This window comes from Nomascus leucogenys, chromosome 12, assembly GCF_006542625.1.
Source record: "Nomascus leucogenys isolate Asia chromosome 12, Asia_NLE_v1, whole genome shotgun sequence".
Lineage (NCBI taxonomy): Eukaryota > Metazoa > Chordata > Mammalia > Primates > Hylobatidae > Nomascus > Nomascus leucogenys.
The window spans coordinates 94,029,752-94,054,976 of record NC_044392.1 but is presented as its reverse complement, the minus strand read 5'-3'; positions in this window follow the sequence as shown (position 1 = coordinate 94,054,976).

The window sequence follows — 25,225 nt, the reverse complement described above, 5'->3', positions numbered from 1 at the left end:
AAATGATGACAGGACAGACGATAAAGAAGTCCTCTAATAAGATAAGGTTAAATTATACTAATTTTAAAAAGCATATGAATATAGTTAGATCTATGCACTCCCTGAAACACCTAGCTGAACATCCTATATATGGTAGATGTTCAGTAAATATGTGTTGATCATGTGGGCATCTGTATCTTGGTTTTCAAATTCAGTCCTCCAGTAAAAGAAACCAGAGCTTCTTGGAGAAATGGCTGATTCCAGAGCTTGGTCAAGTAAATTATAAGCTAAACCTGCAACATCTTTTTGTACCAGAAGAAAGAACGTGACCAAAGAATGAGAGGCATAATTCCACATGTCAAAAGGACACAAGAACCAATTTAAGGGCATATTTGCTGTCAAATCTGACACAATCGAAACTTCTAAATAAATGTTGATAATTATATTTCATAATCTGTTGCTTTTGGAATTTTAAAGAATATAAATGAGATGATTGAACACATTTGAATGGAACGTATGTATTAGATGGTAGTATGCTATCAATTCAATTTTCCTATTTTCGTGGTTCTATTGTGGTTATGTATAGTAATTCCTTGTTTTAAGAAACTACATGCTATAGTATTTAGGAAAAATAATCATTGTTCTCACAAATGGTCAAGAAAAAGTAATGAACACAAATACATATGGAAATAGAATGATAAGGTAAATGTGGTAAATGTTAGCAACTGAAGAATCCAGTGTCATCATAAAGGAGTTACACGTCTTTATAAAGGAGTTTTTATACTCTTCTTATATCTTTTTCTGTACTTCTGGAATTATTTCAAGATAAAAAATTTAAAAATAAAATAAGGACAATAAAAGCACAATAGGCCTGTTGTTCATACTGAAAATCTCTAACTCTGAATTTGCCCATGATTGGTTTGTGAAACAAGCTGTAATTTACATGCAGCTAAATCTTTTCTTGTAGTCTGTTTCAATAAGTCATTTACAGGGTGAGTTTGGGAAGATTTGTGAAAGCATTTGTTTTCAAGACCAAGCAAAATATTTTAATTCAGCTTTAACAGAACAAAACTGTTATTTTACTTTGAAGTATGTTTCCAAGTTTGAATATCAACATGAAACATTAATAAATATTTTTTGAAAAAGAGCAGTGATATTTCCTTTCTCCTGCTAATATGCAGTGTGAAAAAGACAGAAAAAGAGGTCCCCTAACAGTGGTAGTACTCAGTCTAAAGATGCTTTGACTGATGATAAGAAACCAACAAACCCTAAGGTCAATGGTGAAGAATAACCTTCTTTGGAATGTGAAACGTTAAAGATTTTCTTTCAAGAAACCATTAAAAAAACACACACACACACACACACAGGGTCATCTTTGAAGCCAATAGACACTGATTTCTATTCCATGTACCAAGTCTCCATCTCTATCTGATCGTACGTCACATAACCATTATTTACAGACTACTTCTGAGTTATCAAGGAATACTCAATCACATCCAATTATTTATCTATAGATAGTTGCATATTGGTTATAGTTACAAAAACACTTTCATGCAAGAGTTTAAATTTAAACATCCCAGACATATTACAGTAATATTTATTATAAATAAGTTTAAAATGACATAGACAACAAAGAAAGTGTGATTATTAGTGTTATATATTTAAGTTATAGCATGAGTCATTGTTCATTTCACTTAAAAAGGGAAGTTATAAGCAATATGAACAATAAATGTGCATTGTTGCAAATAAAAATATACATGCTTAAAAATTAGTGGCAGATGTATTTATTTAGTGGAATTATGAGATTATTTGTGTTTTTTTCTTATTTTTCCTGTTTTCAACAATGTTAAGGTTTCACTATTCTGTAATTAGATAATAGTTATAAGAGTTATATATATTACAGTTATATCATATGTATATATATATAAAATAATTGTGAATAATGCTCTTGTCTATATAGGAATGCTTTAGCTAGAATTTGTTTTCTTTAAGAATTCTAGAAGGTCAAAGTTTTACTGTGTGGAATAGTATTGATTATTGAAATAGAACATTACACACTAAAACCGTAAGCTTTTTTTTTTTTTTTTTTTTTTTTTTTTTTTGAGACGGTGTCTCGCTCTGTGGCCCAGGCTGGAGTGCAGTGGCGCAATCTCGGCTCACTGCAAGCTCCGCCTCCCAGGTTCACGCCATTCTCCTGCCTCAGCCTCTCCGAGTAGCTGGGACGACAGGCGCCCGCCACTACGCCCAGCTAATTTTTTGTATTTTTTAGTAGAGACGGGGTTTCACCGTGGTCTCGATCTCCTGACCTCGTGATCCGCCCGCCTCGGCCTCCCAAAGTGCTGGGATTACAAGCGTGAGCCACCGCACCCGGCCAACTGTATGCTATTTAATCCACGTAATTAAAGCTGAAAGGATAATCAATAATTTATTTAGCCAAACTCTCCAATAAAGACAAATTATACAAAACAGATATATGAATGTTATCAGAAGTTACCCTAGTCTTGAGTTGACAGATTTCAAGCATAGCTTTCCAATGTTCCCACTGAAAATAAATATTGAACATCAATGAAAGTCTTTTTTAGTGTTGCACAAATAGACAGTATGTACAGAAAACTCAAACCACTTTATTTATTGGTATAAAAGTGAATTTGTACATCAAATTATATGCTCATAAAAATTTTTGACGGTTGCAAAAGTAGGTTCTACCCTGAGCCTCCAGATCCTGTAAGTCTTAGAACCATAACACTGAAACTGTTCATCAGGAATGCTATTTCTGCTAGAATCAAAAAGGAGTAAGTCAAGAGACTCTATTAGAGCTACAATTAAGGAAATAGAGAGCTATCCAAACCATTGTGGCCACTGTTTCCTAGACCCACAAATTAGTACCTGGACCTTGGAGTGCTGCTGCAGAGATACAGCATCCATAATTGGTGCATCCGTGATTATACATTGTAGCAACAGTCAAAGGGAGGAGAAGAGGTGCTGCGGTCTGAAAAATTCATATGTTGAAATCCTAATTCCCAATGTGATGGTATTAGGAAGTGGCACTGTGAGGAGGTAATTAGATTATGAGGGTAAAGCTCCCATGAATGGAATTAGTGCCTTTATGAAAGAAGTCAGAGGGCCCTCTCACCTTTCTGCCATGTAAAGACACAGATAGAAGATGGCTGTCTGTGAACCTGGTAGAGGGCCCCAACTAGAACCCTATCATGCTGGCAACCTGATCTTGGACTTCCAGCATACAGAACTGTGAGAAATAAATTTCTGTTGTTTATAAGCTACCTAGTCTACAGTACTTTGTTATAGCAGTTCAAACTGACTAAGACAGGGAAAAACATCTCTCTGATTTCCCTCTTCTAAAGCAAGCGCAAGCACATCTATATGAAGGGAATTAATTTGTATCTTGAAAGCTAAGTGTGAGGGATTCTGGGACATGTAGTTTTAATTTTTCAACATGTGCTATAGGAGAAGGTATACTAGAAAGATGAATATACTGTATTACTATACTCAATCCACTGTTCTATTCAGATGTTTAGAAACATATCTCAAAATTTTTCATATAAACTTAAGTGGGTCATGTTGTAAACTGGCCATGATCTAGCAACTTGTTTTTTCTTACCAATTTTTCTGTTGCTGATCTTCAATTTGAAATCTTTCCTTTACCCCAAATGACTTATTCTAGTATTATTCCACATCTCATTATCCAGCTATCTTTGAATATAAAAATATCACTCCACAAAATACAGTTTCTGCCATTCTGTACCCATTTGTGAATCTTTTTGTTCTTCAGGTTTTGGTTCAAATCATAATGCCAAGATACTATTCTAAAAATATGACTAATTCCATTTCCTCTTCATTCTTAATTTGATCTTAGTTTGCTTTCCAAGTATGATAGTCTTTTATTCCCTATTAGATTTCAAGGGCCTTAGAATACCAGCTATGCTTGATGTTTATATGAGCTTTCCCTGTATTAGTATAATGTTTTGTACATAGTAGATAATAAATACTAGTTACCTTATTGAATGAAATGATACGGTTAAAAACACTATATTTTACAAATTATAAATAAAACTAAAATATTTTCCAAATGCATTAGTAAAACACATTGAGATCAAAGTTAAATTGTCAAGGAAATGGATAGTTTTATATAACAATGAGATTATTTCTATTATATTGAATATAACAATATATCCAATAAGAAGGATATGATAGAAATAAATGTACTTTATGTGAGTAGCTGAAAATATTTATAAGTGGAAGATTTATGTGGATACAGAAAAAACATATTTAGAAGACTGCAATGACTATTTGATTTAAGGTCCATCATTAAGCAAAATACAGAAATGGTTGAGTTTGAGAAATGTTTCCAAAATGCCAATCAACTTGATTGATTTAAGGGTCTCTGGACACCTAGCTCCTAAGACATTAAGAAGTGAGTTGAAGAAGGGATTTCTGATTATACCAGGAAAAAAATGGTGTCATGTAAAGGAATAAGTCCAGATGACCCTAATTAGGTCAACCTGATTTCTATGATACATCCATTTTATTTCCAGATGTTTCCATTCCCAGCAGAGCTGCTTCTGGCAAATCAACTGTGAAGCTACTGATGTTATTTATTTATTTAGTTATTTATGCATCTCTTCATTTATTTTACTTTTAGCTGAATAATGAGTTTTAACAATAACTTTTGGCAAGCTGTGTAAAAATGCTGCGGCATATATATTTGCAAATGCATATCACTAGATGCAATTGTAGGACTAATGTTGGAATTGAGCAAGAAACTGTACATTTCATTGTGCCAGCTACAGCTAAGATGACAGGCTTTATTTCAATTTAAATAAAACCTGAAGGTAGAGCTGTGGAAAGCTGGCTCAAACCGTCTGGCATTCTGCCTGGAAGAGAATCTTTGATAGTGTTCTTTAGACTATATTAGCTTCACCAGTTTTTCCTAGTTAACATTAAAAATTTAATTCTCCAAACAGTATAATTCATCAGGATTTTGCAATTGTTTCATCTGCCTCCCTCTTTCCCACATTTTATAAAGCAGTTCATTCAAATCAAGAACCTTGAATTCACAAAGTGAATAATCTACATTTTGCTGACAGTTTTCCTTTCTGAATTTAATATGACATTGTCATTCAAAACTTGGAAGTGCCATTTAATTATATGCTACTGCAGAAAACTGAGCTCTGGGTAGTGCATATTCTTAAGGCCTAAACGAGACTTTTAAAAAATGTATTTCTTAACTTTATTTTTATGTAAGTGTTTAGGGGCTGGGGGTTATCGTTCAAACTGAAAGGTGGATTAAGAAGCATTTGTAGGTTGTGATCTGCTTATGAGAAAAACAGTCTGCCTTACATCTGCGTTATAGAAAGAAAGTACTCTCTCCACAAACATGCCAAGAACATGAAGGAAAAAATTCATAACCCCAAATGGACTAGCTTTTCATTTCTTATTTTTTTAGGCTCTTGGTTTCTCATGTCTTGATGTATGAGCAAAGCAATTTTCTCATACCCCAGAGTCACAACTCTGCAGTTACCGTGAATCTTCATATTCACATTCTACCATCATCTCACCCTACAATGTCATTACTGAAGGTCATTAGCAGATATTAAAATGTTCCAAAAATTAAGTCATCGAATTAATTATTTGTGGATATCTTTTGATAATCTCGTGAGATCTCGTGAGTTTATTGAACAGATAGATCCCTCAGAGTCATTTAAAACCAGATCAAGGTCTCAGCTGTCTGCTCAATTCCCTTGGTCAGACAACTCTGTCGCCCCCTCTTGTCAGCGTTTCGGAGAAAAGAACCAGTAGAGATTAACAAATATGTTATATTCAGCATGTATAGGAGGTTTCTTCCAATATTGAAAAAATACCTTTCGGCTGAAAAATTCAAATTATCTCTTGATTTCTCACATATTATCTGATAATTTTTATTTCTACTCTGAAACTTAGCTTATGTTACACTTACTTTATGGGGTAAATTTTTAATAAACAATGCTCAATTATTACTTATTCTAGAGGTGATTTCCTCTTAGACATTGCTTTTTCTCCTCTCATCTTTCAACTTACCTGGCTTCTTTGCAACTGTTTAAAGCTTCATGCAGCAAAGATTTAGTGATCACTTACTATGTGCAGGGTCTCATATTTAGATGCTATGATGGGTGCACTTTTAGTTACTATGCTTTTTCTTTTCCAAGTAAAATAGTAGAAATGTAAGAGACACCAAGATTTTCATGGATTGCTGAATAGTTTTGTTTTATTTATTCTTTTTCTGGCAGTGAGAGACCCCTCAGCTCTCTCTTAATCTGAATGGCCAAGGCTATAAATACTCTTTCCAACAAGTAAGTATGTCTTACAGAAAGAAAAGTAATATAAATTTTAAGTTAAATATAGAACCTTCTTACTAGGTTATAAATATCGTTAACAGATACAACATAGACTTTTATACACGATTTTTACATCAACAAATAAGGACTTGAATTCAGAGTTTAATAATTAAATAAAACCAAATGTTGGCAGCTAAATTAAAATAATGAGAGATACTGAGATTCTGATGGAATACACTTTTGCCGTCTTTTAAATAAGCCTCAGAAGATTACTTACCAGAGTTTCTAAATGGTGAATAACATAGTTTGTTCCCTTCAAAAATGTTACCAGAGAGAAAGATTTTAGTGCAAGTACTTCATTTGGAAGCATGGTGAGGGAATAAGAAAGTGAGACAAAAAGGGAAGAAAGTCAATGGAGGATGTGTTAATGAATGGGTTATTGCTGTGGACACCAGAAGCAGATCCCACAAGCAAGAATCTAGCTCAGATATGAGATGGGCTCATTCACAGAGATACCAAGGCACTATTTATCCAGCAACTTCTGTTGCTCATTGGTGGATATTTGCTTCTGGTTGTATGTGTGGGAATATTAGCTCCCTAAAAAACTCCAGTCCAGCCAGGCATGGTGGCTCACACCTGTAATCCCCGCACATTGGGAGGCCAAGGAAGGCAGAACACTTGAGGACAGGAGTTTGAGATCAGCCTGGCCAACATGGTAGAAGTCTATCTCTACTAAAAATACAAAAATTAGCTGGGCATAAAGTATGCCTGTAATCCCAGCTACTCAGGAGGCTTAGGCAGAATAATCTCTTGAACCCTGGAGGCAGGGGTTGCAGTGAGCCAAGATCGAGCCACTGCACTCCTGCCTGGGAGACAAAGTGAGACTCTGTCTCAAAAACAAACAAACAAACAAACAAACAAACAAAACCTCCAGTCTTACCCAGAGCATGGGTCAGAGATATACCTGCAGCTTGAGAAAGTCCTTAAGTAAAAAGAAGCAGATTTATGAGGAAAGAACATACTGCTGGGTACAGGAATTATCCAGTGAAATTGTACAGTGGGAAGAAGCAAATTGGCAAAACACCAATGGTATCTGCCATAGTAATATTGGTGAGAAGAGCATTTATATTTTATCAATATTTTTATCTACTTTAGAAATTTAGAATGTTATAATTACTTTCAATCTTCATGTCTCTAGAGCTTTCAAATGTATATTATATAAAACAAAAAACAGTATTTTGTGGAAATTTTGAATACAGATAATCTGTTCTTGATGGACTAAATGCATATTTTAAAATATTACAAAATTCTATATTTTTTCCATTGATATATTAAACTAAGAGTTTTTCCTGAAGTTACTACTTTTGTTTTGACAAGGGAAAGGGCTAGGTGATTTTCATTAGATGCATCAAGTTCTAACTCTTAAAGATTATAATTCATTAAAAACAAATAAATATATTAATAACAAAGTCACATTCTGTTCCATATCTGATATGTTTGGATCTGTTCCCCACCCAAATCTCATGTTCAATTGCAATCCCAAAGTTGAAGGTGGGGCCTGATGGGAGGTGATTGGATAATGGGGGTGGACTTTTCATGAATGGTTTAGCACCATGTCCTTTGTGCTGTTCTCATGATAGTGAGTGAGTTTTCATAAGATCTGGTTGTTTTAAAGTGTGTTGCTCCTATCCCCTTCTCTCTCTTCCTCCTTCTCCAGCCACTTAAGATAAGTCTGCTTCTTCTTCACCTTCTGCCATAATTGTAAATTTCCAGTGGTTGTCCCAGAAACCAAGCAGGTGGCTAGCATCTTGCTTCCTGTACATCCTGTGGAACCATGAGCCAATTAAACCTCTTTATAAATTACTCCAGTCTCAAGTATTTCCTTATAGCAATGTGAGAATGGACTAATAGAGTGTCTAAATTTAAAAATGCTCTTAAGACCAAGCAGGAGAGAGATGGACTTCCAGATGGTGGTGTGAGTTGTGCTGCAGACTTTCTCTCTAGTGAAATAGCCATTTACCACTGAAAAGTAATTAAGCAAACAAATAAACCAAAAACTAAAGTCTCTGGAAATTATACTAAAGGCATATAACAAATGGAAAAACATCTATTGCTGAAAATCCACTAAATCTCAGTAAGAACAATGAAAGTCTGTGGCATTTAAGCTCAACCTTCTCCGTATCTCAAGGTGACAAAAGTTCTACCCAGGTGTAGTAGGCCAAGAATACTAGATTTTCTGTTCCTGTGTTAATTGGCTTACAAGTGGGAGCTAAATATTGAGTATACACAGACACAAAGATGGGAATAATACAGTGAGAACTGCTAGAGGGAGGGAAGGTTGGAAAGGGAGTAAGTGTTGAAAAACTAACATCAGACACAATGCTCACTACCTTGGTGACAGGATCATTTGTACATCAAAGCCAAGTGCCACACAATTTACTCATGTAACAAACCTGCACATGTACACCCTCTTAACCTAAAAAATAATACTGAGTTTCTGACCCAGAACAATTCTAGAACAGCAGTTTCATGTCAGGAGGGGTAAGCTGAGAAGATCAGAGGCTTTTGCCCCCGCTCTGTGCTTTGTTTATAGAAGAGGGATGAAACTGTGAGTAGCAGATGGTGTCGCAATCCCAGCTGCAGTGCAGTGGCACAAAAGTACTGACTAGGGGTAGGCCAGGCCTTAAGAACAAAGCTCTTGATTGTTCAAATTAAGGGCACTGAACTTATTTGGTACAGAGTGTGATTAAGTTTATTCCTAAGGCTGTTGTTGGTAACAATGGAGATATTGGTGAGAAATTAAGAGGATTAATCTCGTTTAACAACTTGAGATTTATGGTAACAAAATATTAGAATAGCTAGAAGTTTAACAGGGAAAGAGGTATTCAAAATAGCTCTCAAGTGTAAGAGTAGCCTCAAAGACTGGCAACACTCTGTCCTTGCAAAGGGGCACTATTTTGAGTGGATCAGGATGTGGAACAATTTAGGCTCCAGGGCATTTATGTGAAAACAATATAGCAATCAGTTAGAAACTGGTAGAAGCTGACAGTTGGCTGTGATACCAATAGAGTCAGACCAAAGTAGGTGTTCAGGAAGAGTGTGTATATATATATATATATATATATGTGTATGTGTATATATATATATATATATATATTGTATATATATATGTTGTATATATATATATATATATTGTTTATATATATATATATATATATATATATATATGCCCAAGGCTTTGTAATCTGTGGAATGACATAGAGGCTGTACAAGGCAGGAAGAAGAGAGCATTGGTATTCAGATTGCTACACTGCATTTATCTAAATGTTGGGTTTCAACACAAATTCATGAGAAATGCAAAGAAACAAGAATGTGTGACCTGTGCAAAGAAGAAAAAGCAGGCAAAAAAAAAACTGCCTGTGAAGTAGTTCAAATAGTGGATTTAGTAAACAGAAACTTAAAAAGCAGATACTGTAAATATGTTCAAAGAACTAAAGAAGTCTAAAGGTTTAAAGGAAGGCGTAATAACAATGTCTCTATTAAGTGGATAGTATCAATCAAGATATAGAAATTATTTTTTAAAAAAGAGTCAAATGGATATTATGGAGGTGAAAAGTATAATAACTAAAATAATAAATGCACTAGAGAGCCTCACCAGTAGATTTGAGCTGCCAGAGGAAAAATATCAGTGAACATGAAGACAGATCAATGGAGATTATGCAATCTAAAGAGCAGAGAGAAAAAAAAGAAGACATCACTTGTTGCTTGCTTGGTTGATTAATGATATGGTTAGGCTTTGTGTCCCCACCCAAATCTCATCTTGAATGGTAATCCTCATAATCCCCATGTGTCTAGGGAGATATTTAGAGGGAGGTGATTGGATCATGGTGGGTGGTTTCCACCATGCTGTTCTCATGATAGTGAGTGAGTTTTTATGAGATCTGATGGTTTTATAAGCATCTGGTGTTACCCCTGCTTGCACCTCTCTTGCCTGAACCCTGTAAGATGTGCCATTGCTTCTCCTTTGCCTTCCACCATGATTGTAAGTTTCCTGAGGCCTCCCCAGCAATGTGGAACAGTGAGTCGATTAAGCCTCTTTCCTTTATATTACCCCCTTTACCTTTATAAATGATAGCAGTATGAAAATGATCTAATACAGTTAAAAATGAATTTAAGAAATGAAGTCAAATAAACAGACTCAGAGAAGTGTGAGACATCATTAAGTGCACCCACGTGTATGTAATAAGGGGAACAAAAAATGGAGAGAAAAGCAGAAAAAGTATTCAACAAAATACTCTAAAAACTTTCCAAATCTGCTGAAAAATATTAATCTGTACATCCAAGAACTCAACAAACTCAAAATAAGATAAAAGTAGGGAGTCCCAAACCCAGATACATCATAGCCAAAAGGTTGAAAGCCAATGACAAAGAGAAAATCTTGAAATCTGCAAAAGAAAATAACTCATAATATAAGAAAATTCTCAATAAAATTAATAGTTGATCTTTTCTCAGAGACATGAGATACCAGCAAAGAGTGGGATAATATATTAAAAAAATGAGAGAGCCAGAGTGAGAGAATAAGAACTGTCAACCAAGAATATAATAGTAGCAAATCTGTCTTTCCAAAATGAAGGCAAAAAGGACATTCTCAGATAAACAAAAACATAAAATTCATTGCTAGCATACTGCCTTAAAAGAAATATTAAATGAAGTTTTTCAGGCTCAAATCCAGTAAGTCCACACAATATTTCAAATCCACGCTAAAAAACAAAGAGCCCCAATTACTCTAATTATGTAGACAATGGTAAAAACACTTGAATACAAGTATATTAGTAATAACATTAAATGTGAATAGATTAAAAAGTCCAATCCACAGGTAAAAATTGTCAGATGACAAAAAAGTCAAAATCAAACTATATCCTGTCTATAGGAGACACAAAACACATGTTATATTATTTTTATTTTTATTTTTTACTATTTAGACTGGATTTTACTCGGTCGCCCAGGTTGGAGTGTAGTGGCACAATCTCAACTCACTGCATCCTCCACTTCCTGGGTTCAGTGTTTTTCCAGCCTCAGCCTCCTGAGTAGCTGGGATTATAGGTGACAAGAGCGAAACTCTGTCTCAAAAATAAATAAATTAATTAATTAAATTAAATTAATCAAAACTGATTACAAACCAAAAAAATTCACTAGAGACAAAGGTGGACATTTTAAAAGGATAGAAGGGTTTATGTCCCAACAACAACAGAATACACGTTACTCTCTGGTACACATAAAATGTTTATTCAGAGTAGATCACGTGCTAACCAATAAGTCAAGCTCAACAAATTTAACAGGATTGAAATCATGTAAAATATATTCCCTGACTCAATGAAATTAAGTTAGAAATTGATAACAAAATAAAATTTGAGAAACGTATAAATATGTAAAAATTAAACAACATAGTCCTAAATCACCAATGGGTGAAAAATGATTACAGGAAAAATTAGAAAATATTTGAGATAAGTGAAAACTAAAGCTTAACATGTCAAAATGTATGGTATTCAGCTAAAGCAGCACTTATGAGAAAATTTACAACTATAAATGCATATATTACTAAAGAAAAATGATCTCAAATAAACAATCTAAGCTTTCATTCTAAGAAACTTGAAGAGAAACTAACCACAAAGCAACCAGAAGGAAGAAAATAAGAGATTATTGTGAGAAATTAAATACAATGGAGAAAAGAAAAAGAGAAAGTCAACAAACTGAACTTGGTTCTGTAAAAATTGAACATACAAAAATACCACAAAAACTAAGACTGATGAGAGAGAGAACTAAAATTATTAAAATTACGAATAAAATGGGGAACTAACTACTGACTACAATCATTTTTAAAAGGAGTATAAGGAAATACTATGAAAAAATTTTGTGCTAATAAACTAGTTTGTGGAATATGTATGTATAGAGAGTATTTACATACACACACACACTATATACATACACACACATATACACACACACAAACACATATATACATGTATACATGGCTCTGCCCCTTATTCCTGACACAGAGCTCCTAAAATCCCTGTGGATAGATATGCTCAAGGAGAAATTTTTGTTTTAATGGTCTGTCTTCTACTTCAGTTCCTAACACAGAATTTCTGAGACCTTTGTAATTTCCTAGGTGACAGAGGAGTCTTTTGTTCTAATGTGGCCGCTCTCGCTGGGCTCCTGGATGAGGGCTGGTCACCAGAAAGACCAAGCCATGATTATAAGCTTGGAACTTTCAGCCCCAAATCACATTCTCTTGAAAGGAAAGAGAGGCTGGAGATTGAGGTAATAATTGATCGTGCCTGTGTGATGAAGCCTACATAAAAATCTCTGAAGTACAGAGTTTAGAGAGCTTTTGAACTGATGAACATATGTATGTGCCAGGAGGGTGGCACACCTGAAATCCACAGGGACAGAACTTCTGGTAGTCAGAACCCTTCTAAACCTCACCCTATGTGTCTCTTCATCTGGCTGTTCTTCTATATCATTTATCATGTCCTTCCTTAATATAATGAACTAGTATACATAAGTAAATGTTTCTCTGAGTTTTGTAAGCCATCCTAGCAAATTAATTGAACCTGAGGAGGGGGTCGTGGGAACCTGATTTACGTTGGTTGGTCAGAAATATAAGTGACAGCCTGCTACTTTCGATTTGCACCTAAAATAGGGGGCAGTATTGTAAGACTGAGCCCTTATCCCATGAGGTCTGCCTGTAATTCCAGGTAGCTAGTGTCAGAATTGAATTGAATTATAGGACACCCAATTGGGATTTGCTGGAGAATTACTTGATGTTGGGGAAAACTTACACATGTTTCGTTCATAGAAATGTTCTGTGTTGAGTGATGGGTATGAGGAAACAGTTTGTTTTTTCCTATCTCTTACAAAGATAAAATAAAAATGGAAAAATTCTGAGAAAGACACAGACTACCAAAGCTGATTCAAGAAGAACAAACATATGTGTGTGTGTGTATATATATATATATATATATATGTTAATGGGTGCAGCACACCAACATGGCACATGTATACATATGTAACAAACCTGCATGTTGTGCACATGTACCCTAGAACTTAAAGTATAATAAAAAAGTAAAAATAAAAATAAATAAATAAATAAAAAAGAAGAACAAATAATCTTAACAAGCAAAGAGATTGAATTAATACTTAAAAAAAAAAATGAAAAACTTGACATTGAGTGGGAGTTTATAGGAAAGCAATGGGAGGGTAAGAAGGTGGTATTAGAGTCAGAGACATATGTATAAATTCATGTTTAGTTTAATATAGATAAAGATGATTACACACAGAAATATTTATAGATACATGTATATACATGGATTAGTATACACTCACTTATTTCCTTGCTCCATCAGTTAAGAAGGCTTAGAAGCAATGACATGTTGGAAGCAATAAATGCATCTAGGGCCCAGATTTTGGTTTCTAGTATTATTCTCCAATAAGAGAAACCAGGGTTTATTGTAGAAATGACTAATTATAGGGCTGGGACAGAAAATATTTAAAATGAGCCTGGAGCATCTCCTAATACCAGAATGCAAGAAAGTGTTAAAATGTTAATTACAGTAACAATTAATAACAATGATAATAATAGTAATGAAACCCACAATGTTGATAGTACATCAAAACACAAGTGCCAAATTAAAGAGCTTCCAGTGGCCAAAGCTAGAACGATTTGAGCAAGAAAATAAATAAATCCGTATTGGATTATAATCCAAGTATTAAATATCCATAAGTCTATCTTGAAATAAACAAAACAAACAATTGAATAAATAAAAAGCTAAATGTTTCATATTGAAGAATTCCAAATAATTTGTATACATACTACGTTATCAAGGTGGTGGAGTTAAGTATGGATTACACATAGAGCCTTTTTTTCCAAAGAGTATAGTATGGAATGTAGAAATAAAAGAGTAATCTTAAAGTAGAGAAACCTGACAAACATTACTTCAACCTGATAATCAAGGTTAATCTCAATAGTGATGTCATGTTGACAGTATAGGCCCTTGAAACAATGTGGTTAAATAATGTGGTTAAAATGATACTTAAACTTTCCCGTCAAAACATGCCTAACCCCAGTTTCAACATGAGAGAAACATCAGAAAAATCCCAAATTGAGAGATATTATACAAAATGCCTGACCAGAATTCCTCAAAACTGTCAAGGTTATTGTAAGAAAGTCTAAGAAATATTCCACGAAACTCACAAAGTAAAGCCTAGACCTAGATGCCTTCACCATTGAATTCTACTGACCTTTTAAATAAGAATTAATACCAGTTTTTCACAAAATTTTCAAAAAATAAAAGAGGAAAGAATTTAAGTAATTCTATGAGGCCAGTATTACCATGACATCAAAACCAACAAAGACCTGACAAGAAAAGAAAATTATAGAGCAATATTTCTTATGAATATTGACATGAAAATCCCCCCAAAAAAATAAAACTAGCAAGCTGAATGTAGAAATTTGAGAAAGGATTATACTTTATGAGCAAGTGAGATTATCACAGGGCCATCAATGTTGTTTTAACATTGAAAATCAATCAATATAGTAGACCATATTAATAGGATAAAGAATAAATATCACACAATTATCTCAATTTTCAATAGATAAATAATATCACAAAATTTAGTAAGCTATCATGATGAAAACATTAAACAAACAAAAAATAACATGGGATCTGTCTCAATCTGATAAACATCTATTAAAAAATCACAACTAACATCATGTTAATGATGAAAAATTGTATACGGATCAAGTTAAAATTTCCCCTTCACCTTCTGATTTTCAATTTTAAAAATCAGCTGATAAAAGGAAGACTAGTAGAGAAATAGCATACAAGTTTATCAACATGCATGTGGAAGTACCAGAGAATGATTACCTCACCAATGGAGTACTAAGCTTGTATACCATTTTGAGGTTACAGAAAGAATGGGTGCTTGGATAATGACAAAACAGATTACCGCAGAGGGAGAAGGCTTTACTAGCAAAGGTGGCCTTGTTATGCAGATAAAACCTCACAGTAGCAGCCAACAGAGAGAATAAATGGTGAATATTTCTTTCAGACCTTCAAAGGTGTCAGCTTGTGAGTTAATTTTTCCTAGATCAGCTCTTAGAAAAAGTCTAGCTGCATCAATGACAGATATTCTCTACAGTTAAAAATCCTCCCACAAAAGACACATTTTAGCTACTCTTGTATTTTCAGTCCTTCTAAATAGCCATCTTGAATTATGTCATGAAATTGTAATTTGGGGTGAAATATTTTTGTTTCCTTCAGTTGCTTACTTTCCTTCTAAGATCAGCAACAAGGCAAGTATGTTTACTTCTGCCTCTTCTGTTTAACACTTTATTGGAGATTCTTATCAGGACAAATAGGCAAAAAAAGAAATAAAAGGTATCCATATTTGAAATAAAGAAGTAAAACTTTATTTGCAAATGATATTATGGTCTTGTATATAAAGAATCCACTAGAAAACCATTAGAAATGATAAAATTTGGGCCAGGCACTGTGGCTTACACCTGTAATCCCAGCACTTTGAGAGGCAGAGGTGGGCGGATCATGAGGTCAACAGATCGAGACCACACTGGCCAACATGGTGAAACCCTGTCTCTGCTAAAAATACAAAAATTAGCTGGGCATGGTGGCGTGCACCTGTAGTCCCGGCTACCCGGGAGGCTTAGGCAGGAGAATCACTTGTACCCGGGAGGCAGAGGTCGCAGTGAGCTGAAATGGGGCCACTGTGCTCCAGCCTGGTGACACAGCAAGACTCCATCTCCAAAGAAAAAAAAGAAAGAAGATAAAATTTGGCAGAATTTTAGGTACAAATATCTATACATTCACAGTGAACAATCTGAAAATAATATTAAGAAAATTTTATTTAGAATCATATAAAAGAATAAAATATTTAGGAATAAAGGACCAACCTTTTGTTTCATTTATCTTTTGTATTTTTTTATTTCAATTTCATTTCCTTCTGCTCTGATCTTGCATATTTCTTTTCTTCTGTTGAGTTTGGGTGTGGTTTGTTCTTGTTTCTCTAGCTCCTTGAGGTGTGACCTTAAATTGTCTGTTTGCGCTCTTTCAGACTTTTTGATGTAGGCATTTAATGCTATGAACTTTCCTCTTAGCATCTCCTTTAGTGTATTCCAGAGGTTTTGAAAGGTTGTGTCAATATTGTCATTCAGTTCAAAGAATTTTTAAATTTCCATGTTGATGTAATTGTTGACCCAATGATCATTCAGGAGCAGATTATTTATTTTCCATCTATTTGCATAGTTTTGAAAGTTCCTTTTGGAGTTGACTTCCAGTTTTATTTCATTGTGGTCTGAGAGAGTACTTGCTATAGTTTCGATTTTCTTAAATTCATTGAGACTTGTTTTGTGGCCTATCATATGGTCTATCTTGGAGAAAGTTCCATGCACTAATGAATAGATATATTACCTGTGCTTGTTGGGTAGAATGTTCTGTAAATATCTGTTAAGTCTATTTGTTCCAGGGTATAGTTTAAATTCATTGTTTCTTTGTTAACTTTTTGTCTTGATGACCTGTCTAGTGCTGTCAGTGGAGTATTGGAGTCCCCCACTATTATTGTGCTGCTGTCTATGTCATTTCTTAGGTCTAGCAGTAATTGCTTTATAAATTTGGGAACTCCAGTGTTAGGTGCATATATATTTAGGATTGTGATATTTTCCTGTTGGACAAGGCCTTTTATCATTATATAATGTCCCTCTTTGTCTTTTCTAACTGCTGTTGCTTTAAAGTTTGTTTTATCTAATATAAGAACAGCTGCTCCTGCTTGCTTCTGGTGTCCATTCGCATAGAATGACTTTTTCACCCCTCTACCTTAAGTTTACGTGAGTCCTTAAAGACATAAGAATGACACGATGGACTTTGGGGACACAATGGACTTTGGGGAAAAAGGCAGGAAGGGGATGAAGGTTAAAAGACTACAAATTGGGTTCAGTGTATACTCCTCAGGTGATGAGTGCACCAAAATCTCACAAATCACCACTGAAGAACTTACTCATGTAACCAAATGCCACCTATTCCCCAAAAACCTATGGAAATAAAAAAATTTTTAAAATTAAAGATGATATAAATAAATAGAGAGGCTTCCCACTTCATAAATTAAAAGGCTTAATATTGTTTAAATAAAATATTATCCAAGTTGACATATAAATTCAACTAAATCTCTATCAACATCCCAGTAGGCTTTATGTTTTTCAGGAATTGCCAAGCTCATCCAAAAATTTGTATGAGAATTCAAGGGACACAGAAGAGCCAAACAGTCCTGAAAAAGAACAAAGTCACTGCGCCCGGCCAGCACTTTGGGAGGCCAAGGCGGGCCGATCACGAGGTCAGGAGATCGAGACCACGGTGAAACCCCGTCTCTACTAAAACTACAAAAAAATTAGCTGGGCGTGGTGGCGGGCACCTGTAGTCCCAGCTACTCGGAGAGGCTGAGGCAGGAGAATGGCGTGAACCCGGGAGGCGGAGCTTGCAGTGAGCCGAGATTGCGCCACTGCACTCCAGCCTGGGCAACAGAGCGAGACTCCGTCTCAAAAAAAAAAAAAAAAAAAAAAAAAAGAAAACAAAGTCAGAGAATTCTCACTTCTCAATTTCGAAATGTGAGAAAAATCTACAGTAATCAAGACACTGTAATACTGTGGTACTGGCACAAGTATAGACAGCTAACAATGGAGTAGAATGTTAAAGTCAGGAAATAAACCTTTACATTTATAGTTAATTGATTTTGAACAATGATACCAAGAAAATAAAATGGGGCATAATAATTTTCAACAAACAGTGCTGGGACAACTGGATACCCAAAAGAAAAAAGAAAACAAGAGAGAGCGAGACAGCCATTTCTTCATACCACACATCAAAATTATCTTAAAATTAATCAGAGATCTAAATATAAGAGCAAAAACTCTAAAACATAGGAGTAAATCTTTATAAATTTGAATTAGGTGATAATTTCTTAGATATAGCACCAAAAGTACGAGCAACAAAAGAAAAAAAATTCAACAAAACAAAAGAAAAAAAATTTCTTTCAAAATTGAAAACTTTATTCTGTAAATGATATCATCAAGAAAGGGAAAAGACAACCCCCTGCAGGAAAGAAAGTGTTTACAAATCATATTATCTGATAGGGGACTTTTATCCAGAATGTACAAAGAACCCTCGCAACTCAAAAATATAAAGACAAACACCAAATTAAAAAATGGAAAAAGTATTTGAATAGATATTTTTCCAAACAAGGTATACAAATGGCCAATAATACATGAAAAGATTCTCATTAGGGAAATACAAAGCAAAACCACAATGAGACACCAATTCACACTCACTAGACAAACAGTAGTATGCCTTGGCAAGTAGAGAAATCAGCACTCTCATACATTGCTGGGGATAATGAAACATAGTACAGAAGGTTTCTAAAATAGGCAGTTTCTCAAAATGTTTAGCATAAAATATGTATGTGGGTATATATACCTAAGAGCAATGAAAACATATATGCACACAAAAACTTGTTTATGAATGTTCACAGAAGCATTATCCCCAGTAACCAAAAGGAGGAAAGAACTACAATGTTTATCAACTGATGAGTAGATAAAGGGTAGTTCCCCTATGCATAGAACTAAAGTTTAAAGCAATTAATATGAGTAGTTTTCTAAATACTCAAACAATTTCACTTAAGAGATGCACCATTTGGAACTAGATCTTTTAGTTAGTAAACTATCCTACACATTTGTAGTAACAACAATTGCAGCACAAAACAGAGAACGATTGATATGGTTTGGCTGTGTCCTCACCCAAATCTCACCTTGAATTGTAATAATCCCCATGTGTCAAGGGAGTGGCCAGGTGGAGATAATTGAATCACGGGGGCAGTTTCTCCCATACTGTTCTTGTGTAATGAATAAATCTCACAAGATATGATCGTTTTATAAATGGAAGTTCCCCTGCACAACTGTCTTTTCTGCCGCCATGTAAGATATGCCTTTGCTTCTCCTTTGCCTTCTATTGTGATTGTGAGGCCTCCCAGCCATGTGGAACTGTGAGTCCATGAAACCTCTTTCCTTTATAAATTACCCTGTCTTGGGTATATTTTATTAGCAGCGTGAGAATGGACTAATACAATCATTGAGGAGAACGGAATGCCAAGTCCCCTATAATGTTATAATGGACCTATGGAAATGACCGGTATACAAAAGTGCTGTCACATATTATCACAATCTGCCCTCGATATACAGAAGAATGGTGGACATCAAAAGCTGCACTGTTTATCGATTTGATAATGCATGCCCAGGGTGTCTTTATCCAGAAGATCCATATGTTAGAGACTTGAGAAAATAACCAAATTAATCATTTATGGATTACTACAGTATAGAGCTGTACTTCTTCACTGAAGATTGTGAGCATGTCTATAATACATCATATGAAATTAAATATAAAACTCTGGTAAATCTAACATTCTATCATTGTCTTAAAACCATGCTACTTCAGACAAAGATCACTAATTTGGTCTCCCTCAAAACCTGGGCTTAAATTTGAGAGCTAAGGTTTTAGGACATAAAGAAATGAGTACTAGCTAAAACCTGAGGCTGCCTAATACATCTATAATCTGAAGCCAAGTGCCTAAGAAATACATCATGGACAACTGAAGGAAAAACAGCAGTCTAACCTCCCTAGAAAATTTTCCTCTCCTCTTTTTGTAAGGACCCTCAGAATATTACCTAACAATAGTATAAATGAGTTGATGAATAAACATTATATGCAAGCCTGGAGTTTCCCCTTTAGAACTTAAAACTCTCAGAGTAGTAGCTTCTACCAAAAACAAAAAAACTCATTTTTGCTTTAAAAAAATTTTTTTGCCATTTTACTAACAGTTGTCAAATTTACTTACATAATTTAATCAAGAACTTACATTAAAATTAAAAAGATAAACTCATGCATGCAAGAACTGATTTTTACAAATTATTTCTAGTTACAGAGTGAAACTCAATTGTTTCTCTGTAGTAATTAACATAGCTGGCTTCTTCAAGTAGTCACTGCTTCAGTTCACTAAAAATAACTATGTTTAGAAGGATAGTTGATTCCAACACGGAACAAGTCTGAATTATGCTCTAATAGTATCTTCTGACAGCATATATAAAGCAATACTTCTTAACCAATATGATAGGATAAAACAGAAGCAATTACATAGTGAACAGGCTTATTCATGTATTTATTTATACCTGTCTCTTCCCTAAAAGTGACTGTGCCTACCTATAAACAGCATGTGTGGACAGCGAAGGGTGGGGAGGAAGTGTGAGCACTTTAAATCTGGAAAGAAAACAAAGATAAAGGTATAATGGTTAGGGAACATGGCTGTTGAACAAAGATTTCACTAAAATCTTATTCAAATATTATCTGCACCAGGAGTTAAATACAGTCATGAGCTGCATAACAACATTTTGGTTAATGAAGGACTGCATATACCATGGTGGTCCTGTAAGATGATGGTAGAACTAAAAAAATGCTTATGGCCTACAGATGCCCTAGCTGTTGTAATGTCATAAAGCAAAGCATTATTCATGCAAATCTATGATTTAAAAAAGGCAAAAACGATGCAAGCTGACCACCCTAAACATATTTCTGAAAAAACACCTCCTCAAGAAAAGACTCTGGCAGATCCTTTAGGAGTATTCCAGAAGGCATTGTTATCATAGGAGATGACAGCTCCATACATGTCATTGCCCCTGAAGACCCTTCAGTGGGACAAGACGTGGAAGTGGAAGGCAATTAAATTGATGACCCTAACCCTTTGTACTCCTAGGTTAATAGGTGTATTTTTGTTTTAGTTTTCAACACAAAAGTTTAAAAAGTAGATAAACATTTTTACATAGCTATAAGCTGTTATAAAAATAGTAGAAAAGTTAAAATAATTTAAAATTTTACAAAGGAAAAGTTACAGTAAGCTAAGTTAAATTTACTATGGAAGAAAAAAATATTTAAATGAATTTAGTGCAGCCTAAGTATCTAGTGTTTATAAAATCTTTAATGGTATACAGTAAAGTCCTATGCCTTTATATTCATTCACCACTCACTCACTCACTCACCCAGGGCAACTCTCAGTCCTGCAGTCTCCAATCATGGTAAGTACCCTACATAGTTTTATCTTTTATACTTAATTTTTACCGTACCATTTTTATGTTTAGGTATGTTTAGATACACAAATACTATTGTGTTACAACCACCTACAGTATTCAGTATAGTAACATGCTGTGTAGATTTGTAGCTTAGGAGCAATAAGCTATAACATCTAGCCTAGTTATCTGGTAGGCTATATGATCTAGGTTTGTTTAGGTACACTCTGTGATGTTCGCACAACAACAAAATCACCTAAGACACATTTCTCAGAACATATCCCAGTCATTAAGCAAAGCCATGACTATAATCATCAAGGATCCATGAGACCAATCAGGTGGCAGTGAAAGCTTTCAGCAACACTTTAGCAATCCTGGAAATCGTTTTTCCATCGGGTTTCGTAAAAATGGGTCCTGTTAGCACTTATTCTTTGGCTCTATAACTGAAAGTGTGCTGCTGGAAAGAAATTTCATTTGGCTGTGTTGCTTTAAATATAATGTAGTGACAGGGCTTTTCTTTCTAAAAGTGTAATATCTTGACCTTCAATTTGGAAAACTTGCATTAACTTCCAGCTATGCTACAAAGTGCTTGAATAACATTGAAAAACTTTCTGATGTTTCAATGCTTTGGTTTACTCTCATAAAAATGGTGACAATATCTGTTCTATCCATACCACAATATTATAGTGTCAATACAAAAAAAATGTAACTATACAAACTGGTGATGTAGACAATGAGAAAAATTTATATTTATAAAATGTTAGTTTCTCTAAATTGATTTCATGTGAACCCTCAAAGCAACTACAGGAACTTTAAAGGCAAGACTCTGATAGGTTAGAATACTTGTACATTTTATGGTCAAAGAGCAGAAGAGATAAAAGGTACTTGTTTGCCGAGTCAATTAATGACAAATTGCAATTTGTACCAGTAAATATGATGGGTTTTGTATGCGTATTATCTCATTTAATTACCTCAACAATTCTGAGAGACTTTAATATCTCCATGTATAGGTAATAATAATAACTCGCATGCCCTGAGTATGTATGATCAGGCATCCTTCTAAGCACTGGAGATATACAGGTATTTAATGTTTTCATTACTACAACAACCCTGTGAGATACACACTAGAATCCCTATTTGCAGATGAGGAACCTAAAGTAAAGAAAGACTAACCTGGAAGCCGGGCGCGGTGGCTCACGCCTGTAATCCCAGCACTTTAGGAGGCCGAGGAGGGCGGATCACGAGGTCAGGATATCGAGACCATCCTGGCTAACACGGTGAAACCCCGTCTCTACTAAAAATACAAAAAATTATCCGGGCGTGGTGGCGGGCGCCTGTAGTTCCAGCTACTCAGAAGCCTGAGGCCGGAGAATGGCGTGAACCCGGGAAGCGGAGCTTGCAGTGAGCTGAGACCGCGCCACTGCACTCCATCCTGGGCGACAGAGTGAGACTCTGTCTCAAAAAAAAAAAACAAAAAAAGACTAACCTGACTAAAGTCACCCATTTAATAAATATTAGATTTATTAATTAATCTATTAGTAATTATATTAATTTGTTATTCTCTCACTGCCAGGGCACATAAAGTCTTAAGTACTATAAGGCCTCGCCAAAGATGAAGCTAAGACTCCAGCTGCAGTATCTCAAATAGGCTCTTTAGCTTGTCATTTATGAAGGTTTGTCGTCTTTACTTTGAACCATTTTGCTTTTCTTGAAAACTGTTTGTGTGGTGTGTGTAATGTTATTAAAAAGAGAATTAATGGAGACGTGAAATGGTTACATAGATATGATCATAATGAAAATGAAATATAGTATTCACATTTGCAGAAAGCAAACATTCTGACTTTCTCAAATCTTGTAATAGAGAATATGTTTTTTAATGCAATATTAAGAAATATTGCAAAATATCTAAAACTCGATTTTCCAAAAAAAAGTAGAATTTTATGTTTAGTTTATGCCTCTTGACAACTATTTTTTTTTTTTTTTTTTTGAGACCGAGCCTTGCTGTCACCTAGGCTGGAGTGCAGTGGCGCAATCTCGGCTCACTGCAAGCTCCGCCTCCTGGGGTTCACGCCATTCTCCTGCCTCAGCCTCCCGAGTAGCTGGGTCTACAGGCGCCCACCACCATGCCTGGCTAATTTTTTGTATTTTTTAGTAGAGACGGGGTTTCACTGTGTTACCCAGTATGGTCTCGATCTCCTGACCTCGTGATCCACCCGCCTCGGCCTCCCAAAGTGCTGAGATTACAGGCATGAGCCACCGCGCCCGGCCTTGACAACTATTTTTTATGCCTACGTTTTTTTGTGAGAAAACCATGCCGTTCCTCTTGCTTCTAGTTACTGGTTCAGCAACAGTTGCTCTATGCTTACATAGCTGCATTTAATATTTAATTATTTTTCAAAAAGTATAATCTTTAACAAAAATGATATTCTTATCAAATTTCAACACTCTTATATTAAAATAGTTTCTTTAAATGTTCAACAAGTACCTGATCCAAAATGCATTCAAATATGATAATACGATGATATTCATTTTAAAATAAATAAACATAGCTGCTCTCCTTGGAAGCAATTTTAGTATATCACTTGAAGAATGTTCCACTTAAAATTCGGTTTTACCAAGTTGGTTGATTTAATCTTGCTTTATATTCAGATAAACTAGCAGTTATTTACTGCCTGTATGCTAGCTCTTCCACAAGTAAATACAATTCACTTTTTTTTTCTTTTTATTTTCCTCTGCTTGCTTAGCCCATGGTTACTGAAAAGTCAGGGGAAAAAAGGCACATCTAAAGATAATATGGATTGGATTAAATTTGTAAATAATTTGAGAAAGTGATGAACAAAAAAGTCTACTGCAAAGGTGTTTGTTCTCTGCTCACAGGTGCTATACCCTGTACACGAAGTCTGACTCTGCTCATGCCACCTTTCTCCAGCAGAGTAGGTGGCTGTTTTACTCACAAGGATGCCATTAACTTGCAAAATAAAGGCAATGAGAAAGGCAGTATTTTTTTTACAGAAAGATAGAGGGGGTAGCAGGGCACACTCAATGATTTAGGTTAAAGTGGCAGGATAACTCAGTAATCCCAGGCAAAACTTGGGAGGAAATCTTCATTGTCATGGGGGTTTCTTTCACTAGACCCTGCAATGTGTATATGCAAAACTTACGGTGGAACCTGGAAAATAAATGAATATGTTTTCTGGATCATTTTCTAGAAATAGAAGAGAAAAATATATTAGCTGTTTCTGTTCCAAGCACTCAGTGTGAATGAAGGCAGGAAATGTAACTGAAGCACACAAGCCTCCTTCTCTCATTTTTAAATAGGCACCATACTTCTTTATTCGCCTTCATCAAGTCCTCCTCCTGCTCCCTTTATGATAAATGCTACTGAGAGAGGTGAAAAAAGCAGGCTGACATTAATCTTGTTATTTCTGGTTTGGGGGAGGCATAGACACAAGCAGAATAGATGATGTTATGAAAGGCCTCTGTCTGTTAAGCCAAACCAAGGCAACTTCTATCCTGGAAAGAAATTACAACCAGAATCTTGGCTTCTATATAAAAGAATCCATGATTCTAGAAGGCAAAATGATTCTCCCAATTCAGTGATGCATGAAGGTTGAGGGCTTATCAATATTCACACTAGACCTGACATCTGAATTACAAAGTGGATTGGCATGACTATAGCATCCAGGAGCTGCAAAAGATAGATAGTGAACCCAAGATGGAAAAGTGGTTCTGAGTCTAG